We start from the raw sequence: 20174 nt of genomic DNA, 5'->3' as shown, positions 1-20174 counted from the left end.
AGGTCCGCCACTGGCTGACCAAACTTGCGAAAAATCTGGCTCACCACCCTGGGGTGGAGAGACCAATCCTCGTAGCGAGGACCTCCCCTGGACAGGAGATCTGCTCCGCTGTTGAGGAGACCTGGGACGTGTGAGGCCCTGATCGACTTGAGGCGCGACAAGCACCAAACCGTCAATTCTCGAGCCAGACGGTCCAGTGGCAACGACGACAGGCCCCCCTGTTTGTTGACATAAAACATGGCCGTCGTATTGTCTGTCCTGACCAGGACGTGACAATGCAAAATCCAAGGCTCGAAATGCTTGAGCGCCAGGAGTATAGCCATCAACTCCAAATAGTTGATGTGACGACCCCTCATCTCCAGAGGCCAAAGCCCCTGCGCTGTGCGCCCCTCGAAAGTGGCTCCCCATCCACTGAGACTGGCGTCTGTCGTGATCGACTTGTGGGAAACCACCTCGCCAATCGAGACTCCGCTGGTGAGGAACCCCTCCACCAGCCACGGAGACAGGGCGATCGCGCAGGAAGGGGAAACCGTAACCTTCTTGTACTTCAAGGAGGGCGGGATCCCGAGGGATAACATCCATCTTTGAAAAGGTCTCATATGAAACCTGCCCAAACGCAACAGATGTACTGCGGAAGCCATCATTCCCGTCAGTACCATGCAACTCCTGTAAGTGACCTCCTGGCCCACTTGAAAGGAGTCGAGACATTCCCGAAACCTGTCCACCCTCTCCTCTGAGAGACGGGCCGACATGTCGGATGAGTCCAGAAGGACCCCAATGAATGTAAGACGACTTGCTGGAGTCAGCATGCTCTTGCCGTGGTTGACTATGAAACCTAAGGCCTTCAGGTGAGCCAAAACCACTTGTGTGTGACGCGCCACTTCGTGGGCGGAGCTCGCTGAAATCATCCAATCGTCGATGTACGTCGCCAACCTGACGCCCTGCTGTCTCAGCGGGGCGATGGCTGCTTCGGTCACTTTCACGAAAACCCTCGGGCTCAGTGACAGACCGAAAGGGAGTACTGTATACTCGTACAGGCGACCCTCGAAGGCGAACCGAAGGAATTTCCTGTGTGGGGGATAAATCTGGACGTGCTGATAAGCATCCTTCAGATCCACTGAACAGTGGAAATCCCCTTGCCTGACCGACCGTAACATGGTGGGTACTGTTAGCATCCTGAAAACGTACTTCTTCAGGTACACGTTTAGTGCCTTTAGGTCCAGGATGGGACGTAGCCCCCCCCCCTTTTTGGGCACCAGGAAATAACGGCTCCAAAATCCCATGCGGGATTGGGTCCTGTCCAGCTCCACTATAGCACCCTTGCTTAGCAATGAGCTGATCTCTTCTCTCAAAAGACTTGCTTTTAAACCACGTGCTCTGGTATGAATAACCCTGCTCGAAAGCGGGGGTATATCTGCGAACTGTAACCTGTAACCCCTGGTTATCGTTCGAAATACCCAATGGCTCGGGTTGCATAACTTCCACTGGCGCGCACAGCGTGCTAGCGTGTTTTGAGCGAGAGAAACCCCACCACTGCGCTTCCGTGACGGCGGAGCTTTTTGGCGGCCGGACCGGAAGTGGGGAACCTGCGTATCCGTATCCGGAACGACCGGATGCGGAGCGCAAGGGTTCAATAGGCCGCATGGCGGAAACACCTTCTGGTTGTACCGCTTGACTAGCGGAGCTATTTTGCGGCGGGACCGGAAGTGGGGAACCTGCGTATCCGTATCCGGAACACCCGGATGCGGAGCGCGGGGGTTCAATAGGCCGCAAGGTGGGAACACCTTCTGATTGTACCGCTTGACTAGCGGAGCTCTTTTGCGGCCGGACCGGAAGCGGGGAGCTAGCGAATCCGTATCCGGTGAAACCGGAAGCGTTCGGTTTTCGCTCGATAGAGCGACAGGAAGAGCAAAGCGATTCGACTGATAAACAGACTCGCCCACAACTAAAGCATTCTCCCCTGACAGGAGAGGAACTTTTACGTTTAATACCTGCTCTAAGGCCTTTATGCTTGTCCCTTGACCCGGGCTCATAGTAGGCCGACAGAATTTCTGACTCAAGGTTAAATTCATAGCATCGCTCACGCGAGGGAAAATCCACTCGCGCGCATGAGGAACCATATAATTGTTTGACGTTAACATTACTGGTTGCTGATAAAACCTCTGACTGATTAAAGAGTCCTGACGGGACTCCATCATTCTTACAGGAGGCATGCATAAAGGATTCATATTGTCGACGCGAGGGATATCCCACTCGCGCGCTTGAGGAACCACATAATTGTTTGACATTAACATTACTGGATTCTGATAAAACCTGTGATTGATTATCGAGTCCTGACAGGACTTCATCATTACTACAGGAGGCATGCACGATGGGGTCGTCTGTGCTAGTGCGAGAGAGTTGGACAGAGACAGACTTTGCTCTTTCAACATGTTTATTGTCGACACAGGAGGCATCAAAATTAACATTTTCATTTCCCCGACACGGGGTACCGAAAAACGCCCTCGTTTGGGGGGAGGGGGACCGAGAGACACCTCGGACCCCCGCCCCAGCACAATTCCCCTCTTCAAAGTGTCATTTGCGCTGTCCCCTACCGCGGCCACCGCGGTATGAAGACTGCTGCCTGCCATCCTTGGACGGGCGGCGCGGCTGAGCGCGCTCGGGAACCACAGCCTTGCTGCGGGGCCTGTCAGGCGCCCTGGCTGCAGAGGCTCCCCTGGAGGAAGACGAGTGCTTCTTAAAAGAAGCAGAGCGGCCCCTTTCCTTGGCGCGGGAGGAGCGGGACGTCCTCCTAGCTTGCTGCGGTTCATCCTGTGGCACTGTGGTGGACTCGACGATGTCCTTAGCCGCCTTGAAGAAGGTAACTCTACCCTGCAGCAGCTCCAAGCCCCCACCCATGAGGGTGGTGGGACTGTTCTCCATGTTTATGAGAGACTTGTACATCTCCCCGCGAGGACCTAGAGGCTTCTCGCCCACGTCCCTCTTAGGCTCGAGGTCGACATAGTCGAGCCAGCGGGCTCTCTCAGACTGGAGGTTGTAGTCCATGGACCTGCCCATCCACTTAACCGCATGCCAATTGACCTTCAGCATGATGTCAAATAGGGTGTTCAGTTCAGCTGTGTGCTCCCCCGTGGGCAGACCTTTGACCAGGTCCTTGGTGGAAGCGAGCAAGAGCTGGATCAGATTCAGGTCCTTAGCGGCCAGAGCAGCGGACCGGTAGGCGTTACGAGCCCTGTCTGACTGCAGCTTGTCCTCCAGGACAGTGAACCCCGGCGGGTTGGTGCCGACGGGGCCAACAAACGGCCCGTTTTTAGCTGTGCCTACATCTTTGTACTGGGGTCTGACGGAACTCAGAAAAGATTGTGCCAACAGGTGGTCCAGGTTAGGGCAGGTGGACATGCCTGCCTCCGCACCGCCCACCAAATCCAACACAGAAAAAGGCAGCTTCCTGGGGTCTTTATGTGTCTTCCATGAGGAATGGAGGGCCTTGGTGAAACCTTTCACCAGCGGCAGCCTGGAGAGGACATACGGGGCAGGAACCGAAGGCTCCTGCCCGGGCATTTCGTCATCATCCTCGGCCTCTTCAGAGGGGAGAGGAGGTGGCAACTCCTCTCCAACTCTGGCCAGAGCTCTCATGTAGACTGTGAGATGATCCAGCATTTCTGCTGCAGAATCGACGTCCTCTGCTCCCGCTTCACTCGCTTGACTGGCGGGTGGAGGGGCAGTGGTGCCTGAGGAGGCCTGGGAGCTCCCTGCGGCGTCCAGTTGACGTGCTGGAGCCGCAGGGGCATTACCTTTCACAGTGACCGTGAGTCGAGAACCCTCGTCCTCGACGGAGTCCTCCTCCTCCTCGGCCGTGTATCCAGAGTATTCAGAACCAGAACCCTCGCTCTGACAGGAGCTCAGGTCCGACTCTCGCCTGAAGGTCTGGACTGTTTTGGTGATGCTCACGTCGAGGGGGACGTCCCCGACGGTCACATCCAAGCGTTTCTTTTTGGGCACCGCGCCCGAAGGGGAAAAGGCTACCGGAGATTTCTGGATGTTAGCCTTCTTGGTCGCCTTCTTAGCGGCGACTTCACCAGACCCGCCAGCTCCAGTGACAGTGGAGCTAGCTGCGGTCGGTTGCGCGGCAGGCGGTGTCTCATGTAGCACGGCGCCATCTTGACTTGGAATGGCGCGCTGATTGCCAAGCGGATCTCCGGAAGGCAGCGCCGCACCTTGACCAACGGTGCGGGCCGCCTGGGGAAGGAAAGACTGGGCTGTGGGGTTGAGAGCAGTGGACCCACCTGGTGGAGCGCAGGCCCCGAGGCCTGCCCTGGCTAGGTAGAACCGGTGTATCAGTACATCTTGGTCGTAGGCCACGCAGCAGTCACAGAAAGGTCCTGCTCTCCCCTGAGGACTCAGTGCAGAGAAGGCGTGTGCAACGCCCATGCAGCCGACACAGAGATGGTGAAGATCCTGTCCGTCGATGAGTCCTGGACAGCCTGGACATTGCCTCGGCAGGAAGGCCAGAGGATCCATGGCGAAGCACTGTAGATAGAGTTAACCAGAAGCAGACGAGCTAACAAGCTAACGGCTAAGGCTAGGCCACGCTTGATTCGGGTAGGGCCTGAACAAGCGGTAAGCAGTGTAGCTAACGTTAACAATAGCAGACGAGCTAACAAGCTAACGGCTAATGCTATGCCACGCTTGCTTCGGCGGAGGCCTGAACAAGCAGTAATAATCCTTTGTTATAAAAGGAAATAACCGTCGATTTAGGACGGAACAAGAATAAGTATTCTTAAGTACGGGTTAATTCAACACTCGCCAGTGGGCGACTCCAATGCCACCGCTTTAGGCTAATGCGCGAAGAATAATAATACAAAGGCTGAGTTTCAACTTATCTGAATGTGATATCGCAGAGAGTGAAAAGAGGATGTTACTTCCGCCTCCGGGTGTTTATATAGCCTGGAGGCGGGTCACTCCGGTTTGAGTGACAGGCCCTTCCTACCTACGTTAGTACGGGAGCTGAAGTAGTTTCTCTGAATGATCGCCAGGGGGCGTCATTACCCAAGTGGGAGGTCATCCTGGAATATTGACAGTAAACTAAGCACCTCCTGCTTCATTAGGCCTCACATGTGGAAATGGCACACAGACCATACCCAGTGGCAGTGCCAGTGATCCAGGGGATTCTCAGGGCTATGAAGAGCGAGGAAGTGGAACTCATTAGTATCAATGTGACAAGTTGGTTCGGCTATACCAGGCAGAGGCTTCATGATTTCTGCCAGGCAGGCATTCTGTTTTCGCCCCTGCATCTGACCGTGCATCTGAGAGACTGTTTGCAGCTATTCTTGGACACCACTGCCCGATCGGCATGAAGCTGTACACATACACTCCACAGAAGAAACCCCAGCTCAAATCTTTCAAATCGACAACATGGTGGTGCTATAACAGACTCATTCACATTGTTGCCTACAACTCTTGGAAGGTTAGGTTGTGATGTATCATTTAGCTAGGGCCTATGTTCCGTTCCATCCCACATTGGCCAAGCTTTGCGGGACGCTTAATAAAATTGACTCATAGATAGTGTTCCAAATCCTGATTGGCTATGATTGGAGAGTGTACAAATGGAATTATTTAGTTATATTAAATAGATTGCTCTGAAGCTTAGTCCACACCAATAATTTGCAACACACACGCTGCAATTTGCAACCAGTTGCAGCGGTCTGAATTGACCCGGCGTTGCAGGTCGGTGCACTATGGGGATTCTGTTTCAAGTGGTTGCAGTTGCAACTATGAACAACCCTGATCTGTGCACTGTGGTGCTATTATATCCCAATGAATTTACCAAATATTGGGCCCCATACAAATAATCTAGTTATACTTCATTGCACATCATTATTTTGCCATTTAAATACTATTTACCTACACACATAATCAGGCTTGTCAACACTCCTGGATTTCCCAGGAGTCTCCTGGATTTTGACACCATCTCCTGGCATGCTCCTGGATTGGCAAATCTCCTGGATTTCTCCTGGATTTTGTATCAAACTCCCAAAATTCACCAGAACACAGGAAATTACATCTACTATGTTAGTTTTTTTCTGGGGGAGGACCCCCAGACCCCCGCTTTAGGGGTGGGGCAATGAATGCAAGAAAGATCAGACACTATTCACTTAAGTAATGACTTAAAAAAATTAGAAGTCATCGTTAAAGATGTCCTTTGGTTCAGTCAATCTGTATACCTACATTTGGCATTTTAAGGCTGAATTTGTACCCATGCTAGTAAAGCAAGCCTGATAAACATATAAAACATGCACAAAATTCACCAGAGCACAGGAAATTACATCTATATGTTACATTTTTTCTGGGACCACCTGCTTTAGGGTTGGCTGCAATGCATGCAAGAAAGATCATATACATGTAATGTCTTCAAGATGAGAACTCATTATTATTCACCTACATTTGGCATTTTAAAGCTGAAATTGTACCAGTGCTAGTAAAGAAAGCCTGATACAAGTATCAAACATGGACAAAATTTAACAGAACACAGGAAAATATATATCTGTTAAAGAGGTTTTGGGGAGAGGACCCCCAGACAGACCCCGTTAGAGGAGTTCCGCGCACCCCCAAAAAATAAATCTCCTGGATTCTGACCGTCCAATGTTGACAACCCTGCACATAATACAGTAACAGTATATAGGTCTAAACACATTGCAAGCATGCACGCACGTGTGCGCACACACGCGCAGTCGCGCACACAATTGTGGGACTACACCAAAAAATGTGCACATACGCGCGTACTGTCCGTGAAGAGGCTCGCGTATGCGTAAACGCTCCAGGCTACACCAAGGAGGGAGTATATGTGAGGAAGACCAGATAGTCTATGTACAAAACGCATAGGCGTGCTTAAAAAATAGAACCGATCCTATTTTTAGGGAATGCGTATCCGTGGTTCGCGCTATCCGTACGCCTGGTGTAGCCGGCTGAATTGATATACATTGGATCTATCCAAAACGCGCATACGCGTGCGTGCCCCGCATACGCACGCATACGCACTCACGCGCGCGAAACGGCTTGGTGTAGTCCCACCGTGAATCATTTATTTATGTCCACATGGAAGCACACAAGTATGTATGCGCATGCATAAAGTGAATCGAGTGGCAAAGTGAGTTTAACATCGTTTAACGTCGTTTAATGCAATCAGATAGTATTTTTCTGTTTGGATGTATGGGCTGTCAAGGCCAGAAAGTATTTTTTTGCCACTCAGTAGGCGTTCCCGCATAACTTCCGGGTTACCGGGTATGATGATGATGTCACACGCATGCACTCTATTACAAGGTGCTGTAAAAGGTGTGCAGTCAGCTAATCTTGGACAAATACCCACACACCCTTTGACCCTTACAGCATCTTATTAGCACCTTATTACATTAACGGTGGTAATTACAACGAACCTGGTTCCGAGTTATGGTGATCCTTGTAAATAAAACGTCTGGGAACCACAATTGTGCTGTAGTAAATCAGTCAGTGTCATGCATACTGTATTCTGAAGAAACCCTGAAGACTTGACGTTCAGTAATTGGGTCTTATGATCAAATTAAGAACATTATAATGGTGTGTAAAACTTTGTTTGCCAAAGACAAGGTCAAGTCTTTGCCATGGACACGATTGTCTGTGTACGGACATATTGATGACCTTTGATCTGAGAGCCCATTTGGGCACAACCTGACGACTGAGGTGGTCCAGTTGATCAACCTGACCACATATTTGTTGTATTGTGGATAATTTCCATCATGAATCATATGATAACAAACATAGGCTGCCTACTGTGCAGAAAGGCTCTAGAGAGAGGTTACAACAGAGGCCAAGAGAGAGCACACACTCATGCAGTAGAGGCGAGATCATCCTACAACCTACGACCTGGTTAAATTCAACAACCAGGTTGGTAAAACAGCGACCTGGTTGCTAAATCCAACAACCAGGTTGGTAAAACAGCGATGATCTCGCCCTCTCTCCACTCATGGACGCACACATAGACAATTGCTCTGAGAAGGTGTGTGTGTGTGTGTGTGTGTGTGTGTGTGTGTGTGTGTGTGTGTGTGTGTGTGTGTGTGTGTGTGTGTGTGTGTGTGTGTGTGTGTGTGTGTGTGTGTGTGTGTGTGTGTGTGTGTGTGTGTGTGTGTGATAGAGAGAGAGATTGTCTATTAAAAAATATGTGTTTGGATGTAGGTTAATACAGTATGCTATCAATGGAGAACAATTTTGCACCATGTCCCACTGAGTCTTTCTGTGTTGTGTGTGGTGAAACTGTAGCTGTTGCCAGGGAAATAGGAACTTGCAATCAACTTCCCTTTTGGTCATGGCAGCAACAAATAAGGTTCTAAATAATTGCTCTAAAGCCCAGTCCACACCAATGATTCACACCCAAAACAACACGTTGCAATTTGCAACCGGTTGCAGCAGTCTGAATTGACCCGTTGCAGGTCGGTGCACTATGGGGATTCTGTTGCAAGTGGTTGTAGTAGGCAACTACGAACAACCGCAGACTATGAACAACTCTGGTCTGAAGGACACTGTGCACTGTGTTGCTATTAAATCCTGATGTATTTACCAAATCTTGGGCCCCATACAAATAATATAGTTATACTTCATTGCACATCATTATTTTGCAACTTTATATATATATAGAATTATATATACAGTTGTGATAAAAAGTTTACATATACACTTGTAAAGAACATGCAATTCATGGCAGTTTTGACTTTCCAATCATTTCTAAAATTCTTATTTTTCTGAGATAGGCTGATTAGAGCATATAATTCTTTGTCACACAAAAAAGAAATATCTTCATGCATTTATTATGGATTTTCTGAAATTTGACCAAATCTGCTGGGTTGAAAATATATAGCAATGCTAATATGAAATGTGACCAAATCAGCTGGGTAATATACATACAGCAGGGGCGCCTGCTGGCCTACTGGTCCGGGCGCATACCAAATGGGCTTTGTGTAGGCCAGCGGCGTTGCCAGTTCGATTCCATGTCCTGTCCTGTGTCACTCCCCGTCTCTCCCCCTATTTCCTGTCAGTCTACTATCTTATCAAATAAGGGCATAAAAAATATATAGACTATACATACAGCAATGGTAATCCCTTGGCCATGTAGAAAGTTGTGTCAAGCAACTGTGCAGCAATTGTTTTTAAGTATAAACTGCATGTCCCATTGGGAAGAGACCCCGAGCTGATCAAGGGCCTGGTCTGCTCCGTTGCTAGTGTTGCTCAGGAAAGGAAAGTTTGGAACTCTCTGCTGGTGCTGCTGCCCCAGCGACCCGACTCCGTCCGGATAAGCGTTTGACTGTGCCATCCCCATCCATGGATGCATGGCACAGTTGGTGTCACTGCCAAGATCAGGAAAAAAGCTATCATCTACTGCTGTAAACATTTTTCCAGTCAGCAAATTTTGTTTTTACCTTTAACTCCTCCGATAAGTGGAAAACTTTGTGTGCGCACTCCCTTGAGGCTAAGGATAAACCTTTGCCCTGCATTTTTCCACATTTGCCTTTTATAGCGCCACCAGGAGGACAACTTATGTAAAACACATTCGTTGCTATTACTCCATCAGATTTTCTCCAACAATCATGCAAATCAGTACACAGTATCTCTATAGTCATGTGATCACGTCCGATCTGATATTTCATATTCCATTCTAATTGGCTAATATTGGCTTCCAAAGTTTGCAGGATTGCTCAGTCTTTGAACATAATGCCTAAAATCATCAACGCAGCTTGCGATTACCGTGAAATTTGACACACATATTCCCACTACGTCAAGAACAAATGCTACCCTTTTCACATTGGCCTGTTATAGCGCCACCAGCAGGTAGACTTTAGCAAAACACTTTTTCGGAACACAATGCCTCAAATCATGAATGCAGCGTCCGACTGCCATGAAAGGTCTAAGATTGGCGAAGAACACATGCCACCCTTTTTTACATTGGCTATCATAGCACCACCAGGACGCCTGGCCTGGTGGAGACCTGTGCTCGGAAGAGCACTGCTTCAATTAACCTTTGAGTGTTATGTGGAAATAAGAAAGAGAACCCTTCTGTGTTGCCCAAGGAGGATTGATTGTGGGGTTTTGCTTGCAAAGTACACCGTGATGACATCATGAACAGGTTTTCCCCTTGTTTATCTGACCGGACAAAGCCAGATGTTGGAGCTATAGCTTCTGTTCCGAACAACACGTTTTAACAGCCAATTATGCCACAATCTCCTGCAAAATGACTCCGAATTTGGGAGATATTATAATAAATTTATACCAACCATCTTGCCATTTATATTACTATGCACAGCCGATTACGTCACAAAATCTTGCGCAGAATGATGTCAGAATTCGAGCGATATTATAATAATATACCATCATACCATTTATTGCGTCTGTAGGTCGCAGTTAACTATGAAAACCAGCACATCCTGTCCGTCCTTCCGTAATGCCTCAATGTTGTAGCTGACCTCAATTTCTATCCACAACTTTCCAACATCCCATCGTGCATTGCGCAGAAGGCGAGCGGCATTTCCGGTGTCTCAGCCGAGTGTGATCGACAAGCTCACAACGGTTGCATCTGCGATGCGACGTGAGCTTGTATGTCTGCTGTTAACCGGAAGTGTCCTGCAGATAATGCTACAGTAAAGTTTTGCGGAAACAGGTGGATAGCTGACCTGTTGTGTCATCACATTGTTGACCCATATTTGGCAATGCCCATAAGCTTCCAGATGATGGGGAACCACACTAAAATAATTCATTTTATGACCATATATGGACCAGATGTCATCAATATTAAGCCCATAGCTTGGAATGCCCACAATAGAGAGTATGCGCGTGACATCACTGTTGCTGGAAGTTATGTGGGAACACGCCTACTGAGTGGCAAAAAACTAATTTCTGCCATTCCTCATATCCTCTTTCTATCTGCAAAGTTTGTGTTTCATAAAAATCCACCATAGGCATGTTATGAGCTACTTTCTGTCAAGACATTCTGTGCAGGTTTTTATTTTTCCAAGTGCCAGAGTTTGGAAGCACTCGTTTTCAACAACACATCCTGCTGCCTCCTGCATTATGTGCAAATTAGAAACAGGTGGTATGCAGGACCGTTGAGTGATTTGAAACTAGCACTTCCAAACTCCAATGCTCCATGCTGCTCAATGTTTTGCCACTCAGTCTAGATTCGGGGGGCCTCTATCCACTCTTTGTCAAATCCCGCCCCATTTTGCTCTTGTTACTAGGTGGGACGAAAAAGCCAGGGCAGATTGTTTTTATAATGGAAGTGGATGCGGGGGTTTAATTACGGTAGTTTAATCCTCTGAAACAGGCAGAGGACAGAGAGAGTGAGAGAAAGCGCAGTGCATCTTGGGTAGGAAGCTGTGGAATTATAGGCTGGCTGTCAACATAACATGTATTTTAATTGTAATTCTGCCCATTTTAAATATATGTACCCAATCGAATATCTTAATTACATCATTGTCGTTCATGTGAACTAGTTTGTTGAAGCTTATTCATTATAATTATCAAAATCGTTATGACCGCGCAGCACCGTACTGCGCCCCGGCCGTGCTCCGCATCACGGCACCATGGTGAAAGACCGAAATGTCTTTCTCCCACTGCATAACTCCACCCCCGGTAGCGAAAAGTGAATGTTTTTTCTGGTTGGCAAGTCAGGGAGTCTCAGGGACCAATCAGAAGGCTGACAAACGGTGAGTCACTGTGCGAATTTGGCAAGGTCGCTTTTCGCCCTTAGTGCGTCTTACTGGTATTACTATAATATAAATCCACAAGGCTACTCCACAAGGCGCAAGCTGGTATAAAATGTCATTTCTCGTTTAAACACTGTTTAGTTGACTGTAATTTTTACCCTGTAATTATTATTATTATTATTTTTTTGTTTATTTGCACATAAAAAAAACACACATTTGAAACAAATAATATTGACTTGGGTTGTGCAGGTGAGATTTAAAAAACCCAGTTGGGTAACTGGTGCTGGCCAGGCATCGTTGTAATAGCCTATACGTTAACGTTACACACCTACACTGTACAGTCCTGTAGCTGCAGTTCATTACAGTAGGCTACACTGTAGCACAGCAGTAGTAGCGACAGACAGTTTCGCTGTGCTTCTGTAGCAGAAAGGAAAGGGGAGTGAACCACCAGTGAACTGCTGTGCTGTGCTGTCTGCTGTGTTTTCCGGAAGAGAGGGTGTGAAACATGGGACAAATTTCAACGTTGCAGGCAGCTGAGCTGAGTACAATCGGTGCTGACTGTGTGGAAAGCGTGTGGATGATGGGAGCGTTTTAGAATCAGTTCATGAGCGCTGTCACCACCACGTTTGCTGTACTGTTTGAGTATTGCTATTAGCGAGCCCGGCTGAGCCTGTGTGTGTGCGCATTGTGCCGCTTTTATTTATTTCTAAACTGGACGGTCGGATGGATCATCCCGCTGTGGAACGCTGAGGTTCAAATAGTGCCTCCAAGACCACTTTTTGGTAAGTTGAACTTTTATGGGATACATACAATTCAATCCCTGTTTTAATTTATATTATCTTTTATATCTGTGTTATGCTAATAATTTAGAAAAAAAAGAAGTAGTCTACTCGCCGGTGGATTTCATTTGCACTCGTATATCCTCTCCACAATGTGGCTTTAATTAATTTATAGCAGGCACTATGCATTACAATTCCAATCAATGTGTGCTGCTACATGATGGGGTGTGCGGTGGCACGCGCTCCCTGCGTGGAACCACCTCACTGATATACAGTAGGCTGTGTGTGTGTGTGTGTGTGTGTGTGTGTGTGTGTGTGTGTGTGTGTGTGTGTGTGCGCGCGCGCGCGTGTGTGTATATGTGTATGCACACACAACAATGTGTAATTGATTGACCTGCTTTGCACACCTGCCATGATGGTATTATCTTGGGAATTCGCTGACATTGTATTATTGTGTTTGTGTTGTGGAACACACACCTGTCAGTATGGGCGCATTACGCATAGTTGGTCTCTCTCGACTGCAGCTGTCAGCCTGTCACATTAAGATTTTAAATTTGACACATTTGGGACATAGCTACACTGTCAAAGTCATTAGCAATCATGTCAGCTATCTACTGTGTGTATCCCTATAGTTTGTCAGTATAGTTATGAAATTATGATTGATATTAATGTATACACTATACAGTAACTAATACAGTGACTATGTATAGCATAGTTATTGCCACCCCTCCTCAGGGATCAATAGTATCATCATCATCATCATCATCATCAAAATAACTAGAGCTACTGTAAAACAGTTTCCCTTTACTGGTTTCACCCAGTAAAGGGAACTTGAGTTTAATTTAGGCCTATAGTGACTTGGGTAATCTCTCAATCATGATTCAAATTGATTATGAATTCACTAAAAGCATAGCTGATAGTGGATACCATTTAATTTGTATGGAAATGCAATAAATGGTGTTTCAACAATAGTGTTGTCCAATAGCCTGATTTCAGACTCTGAGCTTGAGTCTGACATTGCCCCATTGACAAGAGATTTCAAAGGGGAGGGGATTTGAAATGTGAAATTCCCAATCACAAGAGATCTGGTGGGAGGGGTTGTGTTTGACTTGTGTGTACACAAAAACATCGGACCTGGAAATAATGTAGGCTACTTGATAGTCTTTTTTCACTCTACCAAATCTCTTTGCCAAAAAATAGCCGATCTACTGTACAAGCTCACAACGTGTCATAATGTAGATCAGCAATTTTGGGCAAATGTTCCACCCCTGGATAATGGATGTTGGGGATATTTTGATTATCGCGATAATATCATAAATCGCTATTTTCACAATAATCGTGACATGACATTTTCATATTGTCCCATCCCTAATGGAGGTCCCACAATTATTGGAACTGCACAGCCACAGACCAGTAACTGCAATGATGATGTCAGCATGGCAATGTGCCTGTCATGATTTTCAATATGATGAGATTGGATCTCTCCATGTTCTGAATATTATTAGAATACATTTCTAAACAATAGGGTTAGACATGGTTTGATGATTGATTGATTAATTGATTGATTGAATACTTTATTAGCAGTTTGCATTGGAAAATCACTGGACAGTACAGTTCAGATACAAGGTCTAACAGGATTTATACCCAAGAAAGCACAATGGCTTGTTTACATTGGGGTCCTTTGTACTCAATTCATTGAGAAATTCTTTGGCAAACACAACAGTAGGCCTACCAGTGGAGAAGCACATACTGTAGAATGATCCATCCTGTAGCAGTTTTTTTGGGGCTTGAACTTGATGTCAAATGCATACCTGTTATGCAAAATATTGCACTGTTATGCCTGTTTTATGCTACATCTTATGATGATGTTGCATGCTGAAAATATAGCATAGCGGCTCTAAGCTCCCAACGCCTGACATCAATAACATGTTGAAAGCTTGTAGAGCAGCAGCTATTTTACGGTTTGCGACAACATTGTACCACAAAGTATACATCAGGCTTTAGACAATCAAATATAAATGATCAGGCTGCACCATTCCATTTCCTTCTGGCCGATGTCTGAACCACAGGAGAGTTGTATGATTCTTCGTGTAATGGGTCTGTCTATGCCTTTCCTCTAGAAAGGGGCCTGTTGGGATGAGGCTCAATTAAGAGGGTTGTTGAGTTTGCAGCAGTATTCTTTAGGGAACAGCAAAGAAGACCAGTTTTTGTTACAACACAGGCCAAGGGGGCTTCTATTTTCTATTGCTAGACTGCATCTGTTTCTAAAAATTAAATTCAGGAAAATCCATTTCCTAATAGCATCAGAATTGCTCCCATCCGATCTCCACTTGCAGACACATTTACATAGGGATTCTGTGCTAGGCTGGCAACATGCTACTGTATAATGTTGTTTTAAACCATAAACCATGATAAAGTTAGATATGCATAAATCATATAACTTCTATGTACATTTTATTTTCACACTACTGATCTTGAAAGGCAAGTTTGTTTTGTGGTCTTGCATGTTAATGGCATTAAGCAACTGGTTTTAGATGTGTTATTCATTTCTACACCCTCATTGTGTCAAGACCACTTCCTTGTTGCAAGGTACCTTAATCCTAACCTTAACCTCACACTCACAGAAACTATGCAAGCCTGAGGCAGCTGTCCTGCTGGAACCTACAGTACATAATCATAATTGTTGCAAATATATATATATATAATATATATATATATATATATATATATATACCCTGTATATATATATATACACATACATACATACATTACATACATACATACATACATACATACATACCGTCAGCGAATGGTCCGCAGGCCCCAGGTTGGGGACCGAGGCTGCTCTAGCCGACTGTGTGAGATGACTAAGGGCTGTTGTAGCGTAACAAATTAACACTTCTTCGTGGTACTTGTTAATCGCACCAGAGCCGCTGTATGACCCAGCTACTCAAAAAGAGGACATGGAAAACGCTCCTGGCTCCTTGAGCCCTTGTGGGAAGGGATTAGATTTAGGTTAGGGTACTCTGTGTGTGTGCGTGCGTGCGTGCGTGCGTGTGACACATCAGAATCACTACCATGTCATGTATCAAACATTCTCTCGAGACAGAGTCTGTAGCTGAAGAGGGACAACCCGAGTGGGCGTTCCCTTTTTTTCCCACAATAATACAATAACCACAATAATACTGACGGACATGTGCAGGACATTTTCATACTAACTGCGACCTGACGGTCACAATCTACAGTATATCAACTACTGACAAACACATATAATGTCCACATGCGTATTTGTTCTTGACTTAAGGACCAAAGAATAGGCTTAGTGTCTCCACTCTGAACACACTGTGGGCTTTGTCCTAATATGGTAACCAACAGGCAAAGACAACATTTGCCCTAGACATTATCGTAACGTTGTCAACCAAAACATCCTGAAGCAACTAAATAAAATTAGTAAGATACGGTCGTCGCGGTTGCAGCACCCAAGCAGGCTCCATGGATGGCAAGGGACTGTCAGCAGGGGTATTAATAACAGTGTTCCTCTGCATGCGCTACACCAACAGTTGGAACTGCAAGCCTTAAGTCGATTAGTTCCATAATAGTTGTGGTGTGAACTCATCCACATGAGTTAGAATGATGTCTTTAGATTACAGTTATAGTTATCGTGCTGCTTGGTGTGAACTTCCCTTCTGGTGGTTCTGACTTCTGTTTTTTGTCTTGCTTTTTGCAGTTTTTTGACAGCCTAGTCTCCGAACTATTAGAACTATGAAACATAGGGATTAGGCACTTTGGTACAATGTGATGTCAAATGAAGGGAGAATACAAAGGAATGTGAGAGAGATCAAGATAAATGGCTCCACTACTCTATAAACCCCATAGAGACATAGAATACTATGATAAGTGATTTAAGTGTGTCATGCAGTCTGCCAGGGTAAGACACAGTTTTACGCTCCTGTTTAAGGCTCCCTACCGAGAATGGCTGTGAGACATCAAACTCAAGCTAGCCTTGCTTTTATTTGGTGTCTCACTGTCATTTAATGTTGCAGTAGTGACTCAGCTAGTAGCATATCATTTCCTGGAAAAGCTGCAGGTATGTTTATGGAGTAACACAGGCAAGGTTCAGCTGAGTCATCCTTGGGGTCTGTTGACAGCTCTACCAGGATGTTGTGCACAGGCAAGTTTGTTTAAGTACATGTGGTCATATATTTATCCCTTTTATGCCCATAAGTTCCCTGATGTCATCAATATTAAGCCCATATCTAACAGGACTTAATATGGGAATGCCCATATATGGAGGCCACATCGACCACATACCACATACACTAGGTTTCTACAGACAGGGATCTCCTTGTATGGGCATAAAAGGGTATGATGTCAGATGTCATAGACATCATAGGACTAACGAGTAAGGATAACGAGTAACTTAGTAAGCATGTTTGGGCTCTCACAGCATATCTCCATATACTGTACAGCACATGGATCTCCATATATGGGTACCAGGGTTCTCCATATATGGGTAACTGGTCCGATATACATCACTGGCCAGATGGCCAAGAATTGGCATGTCGCCCTGAGGCGTCTTACTAGTGCATTACATGTACATATTTAGGGTATTATGGGTATTACCTATTTAAGGTATTATGGACATTTTATGGCCTCTCCATCTGTCCATGGTTTTCCCCCTTGAAATTATGTATTATATCTATGCATTATGTAAATAAATATATTCTAATGCACATACTTGTTCACATGAAAGTCCATTCACTCTAATTTGTAGTTTTCTATATTAATTTATTTTCTTAACAAAACATGCATTTTTAAAGTGTGGTGGGCCAATTCGCAGGCCATTGAGTTTATTAATGGTAGTGCTCTGGGTTCAGCTGTAAGATTGGCTTTAAATGAACACGTTTATTCTTCCTTGAACTGGAAATTGGGTTATCTCAGTCCATAGTAGGTTATGATAAAAACCACAATAGTAAGGTAATGTTATAATTATAATCTCACATTTAAGAATTGGGGCAATAAATACAGCTGTTGTACTGTGTGCAATATAGCTTACAGTACTACTTAAAGGAGTACTACAACCTATAATCAACATTCTCTTTATTTAATTGGTCCTCACTAATGCTAATTGAAAGATAGCACGGGGCTCCCGCTGGCCTAGTGATCCAGGCGCATACCACATAGGCTCTGATGCCTGACAGCATGTCGCAGTTTCGAATCCATAGAAATGGTAGGCTCCTGAGCCATGTGGCCCATAGGTCAAGCATCTATCTCTTATTTCATAGAATATATATGAAGCGTCAGCGTTAGTTTATGCAGGACATGGGAGTCAAGTCTAGATGTCAGTCAGCTCTGTTCTCATACCTCATTAATATATCTGCTGGTCATTACGTCACATGACTGCCATACTCCAATCAAAGCTCTCAATCAGTAGGGAAGGCTCCTTTAAATACGGCTTGCTTTCTCTACCTATGCATGTTTTCCGAAGCTTGGGAATCATTCGCTGCTTGCTGCCTCCTCCACCCTAGCCTCCACCTTTGCACGATCAGTCTGGCTAAGCTCAAATACTTGTGATTGTCTGATTAAGTTACATGTAAATGTTGTTAAGCTCAAATACTGTGATTTTGACCAAGTTTCATGTCAATGTTGTTAAGCTCAATACCGTGATTTTGACTAAGTTACATGTCAATGTTAAGCTCAAATACTGTGATTTTGACTAAGTTACATGTATTGCTATTATTCTGCTATATCCCTATGGGGGGTATTGCTTAGCGTTTGCTGATTTTGCTTAGCATGCTCAGAAAAGCTTGCACAAAATTTAGTGAACATCTCCAAATGCGGAGCTCTTCAAACGCCAAGATTGAACCGACCCGACCTCTCAATTACAGGGCGGACATTCTACTACAAGGCCACTGTGCTGGTGGAGACGACAGAAATGATGTCATATCTTATAATGAGTGTGAGTGAGAACCAATTATATAGGGTTGAATTGCTCTTACATTGTTCCTTGAGTAGATTATTTTTGGCATTTGTATTTCTCAGAAATGTTATTTGGATTACTATTAGGTTTGCCCACTGCCCAAAGCACTTAAAAACACAGAGCAATCATAACGAGTTGCTGAGCATTTGTCATACAAGTACTTAAGTGATCTGCCTTTGCTCTGCTCCGTTTATTGGGCTGATAATGTTATCAAACGATAAGAGCACTGGCCGGCAATGACACTGCACCCAGAGGAAAACCACTGTAGTATACGACTACAGTCGTAAATGTCCGTTCTACCTTCCATTTCAACATTGAACCTATCCTAATAATCAACAAACATTATACAGGTCTCCGCCAGGTCAGGTATAGGTTATTGTGGACCAGCAATGTTGCTGGAATATGAAGAATTAGACAAATCCATCTATATCACATGACTATAGCGATAATGTATTTGAAAAATGCAGGGCAGAGGTTCTGCTCTAGCATCCAGGTGTGCGTGCGTGCACAGTTTTCGTGCGATCAGCCCAATTGAACCGGCAATTAGCTGGTCACAGACTGACACACGGACACACGCGTTCGGACGGATGGACAGACAGTGTACAAAACATTCTCTGCCACACTTTCGGCATGGTGGGGGGGACTGAGTATTGGTTAGATCCAGGTAAATGTTCACCAGGTTAGCATTCACCAGCATCGGCAGGTTAGCTACTCACCAGCTTAGCATTCACCAGCGTTAGTTTTACTGAGGTTAAGGTTAGGTTTAAGGTTAGATTTAGGTGGTCTAACTAAAGGGATGTCTAACCAATGCCAATGCAATGGTGGAGACAATTATGGCAGTGTACAACAGCTGACCCATCAAGATGTTTAAATTAATTGCCAAGTTTCAGGATTGTATAATGTGAAACAAACATAAAAGCACGATTTTCCACTACTGCCAATTAATTGACCTGCCCTACTGAATGCAGTACATTTGATTCCTGTTTTAGTGGCACAAGCTGTGTCCTGACTCCTCCACAGTATGTGAGCTGAGCTCACTGAGCAACAGTAACAGATGGCTGGGCTTGGTTTGTGTTACTCCTTCATTCTGCTCTACTGTATACCTGTCACTCTGTGTGGAGGAGCTTTCTATTTGTTGTCCAACCCACCACCTCGGCTTAGACTAACATTCCTTTTGCAGCTTTCTGTCTGAACAGAACAGGTTCTCAAGAGTAGGGCTGTCACAATTATTACATAATCGTCTAATCGCAATTATTTGACATAATCGCGATTATTTTTCATAATCGTCATAATCGTTTCCATGTTGAACATTTTTCATATATATTTTTTTTAAGTAAAAAATAGCAGAAATAGCAGATCTACAGATGCGACGCGTTGTGAGCTTGTAGATAGGCTATTTCCACTATCAATGTTTTAAGTATAAAGTTGTCAAATATGTCAGTAATTTCTTTGTATATTTAGGTTATGTGTCATATCTACCATGTGCAACTTAAAAGCCTAAAAGCCAAACAGAAATGTAATTGTCAACGACAAAAACACAATTAAATCGTTAATCACAATTATTTGAGTGACAATTAATCGCCATCTTCATGTAAAATGTCATAATCGTGACAGCCCTACTCAAGAGGGTCTTGGAGGGTCTTGGTATGTTTTTGACGTGTAGGGGAGGAGCAGTGAAAGGCAATATGT

General features: G+C 45.2%; 1 protein-coding gene across 1 annotated transcript in view; it reads left to right on the top strand.

Moving 5' to 3' along the window:
* Positions 1-12307: 12307 nt before the first annotated feature.
* Positions 12308-20174, top strand: part of camkk1a (calcium/calmodulin-dependent protein kinase kinase 1, alpha a) — a 69618-nt gene continuing 61751 nt past the window's right edge. Inside the window, exon 1 of the mRNA XM_080748926.1 lies at positions 12308-12508. The gene's annotated coding sequence lies outside the window, so the exon portion shown is untranslated. The remainder of the gene's footprint in view (positions 12509-20174) is intronic.

This window comes from Nannobrachium achirus (genome assembly GCF_963921795.1).
Source record: "Nannobrachium achirus genome assembly, chromosome: 19".
NCBI classification, from domain to species: Eukaryota; Metazoa; Chordata; class Actinopteri; order Myctophiformes; family Myctophidae; genus Nannobrachium; species Nannobrachium achirus.
Note: the sequence above shows the minus strand (reverse complement) of the source record. Positions and strands in the feature narration are given on the sequence as shown.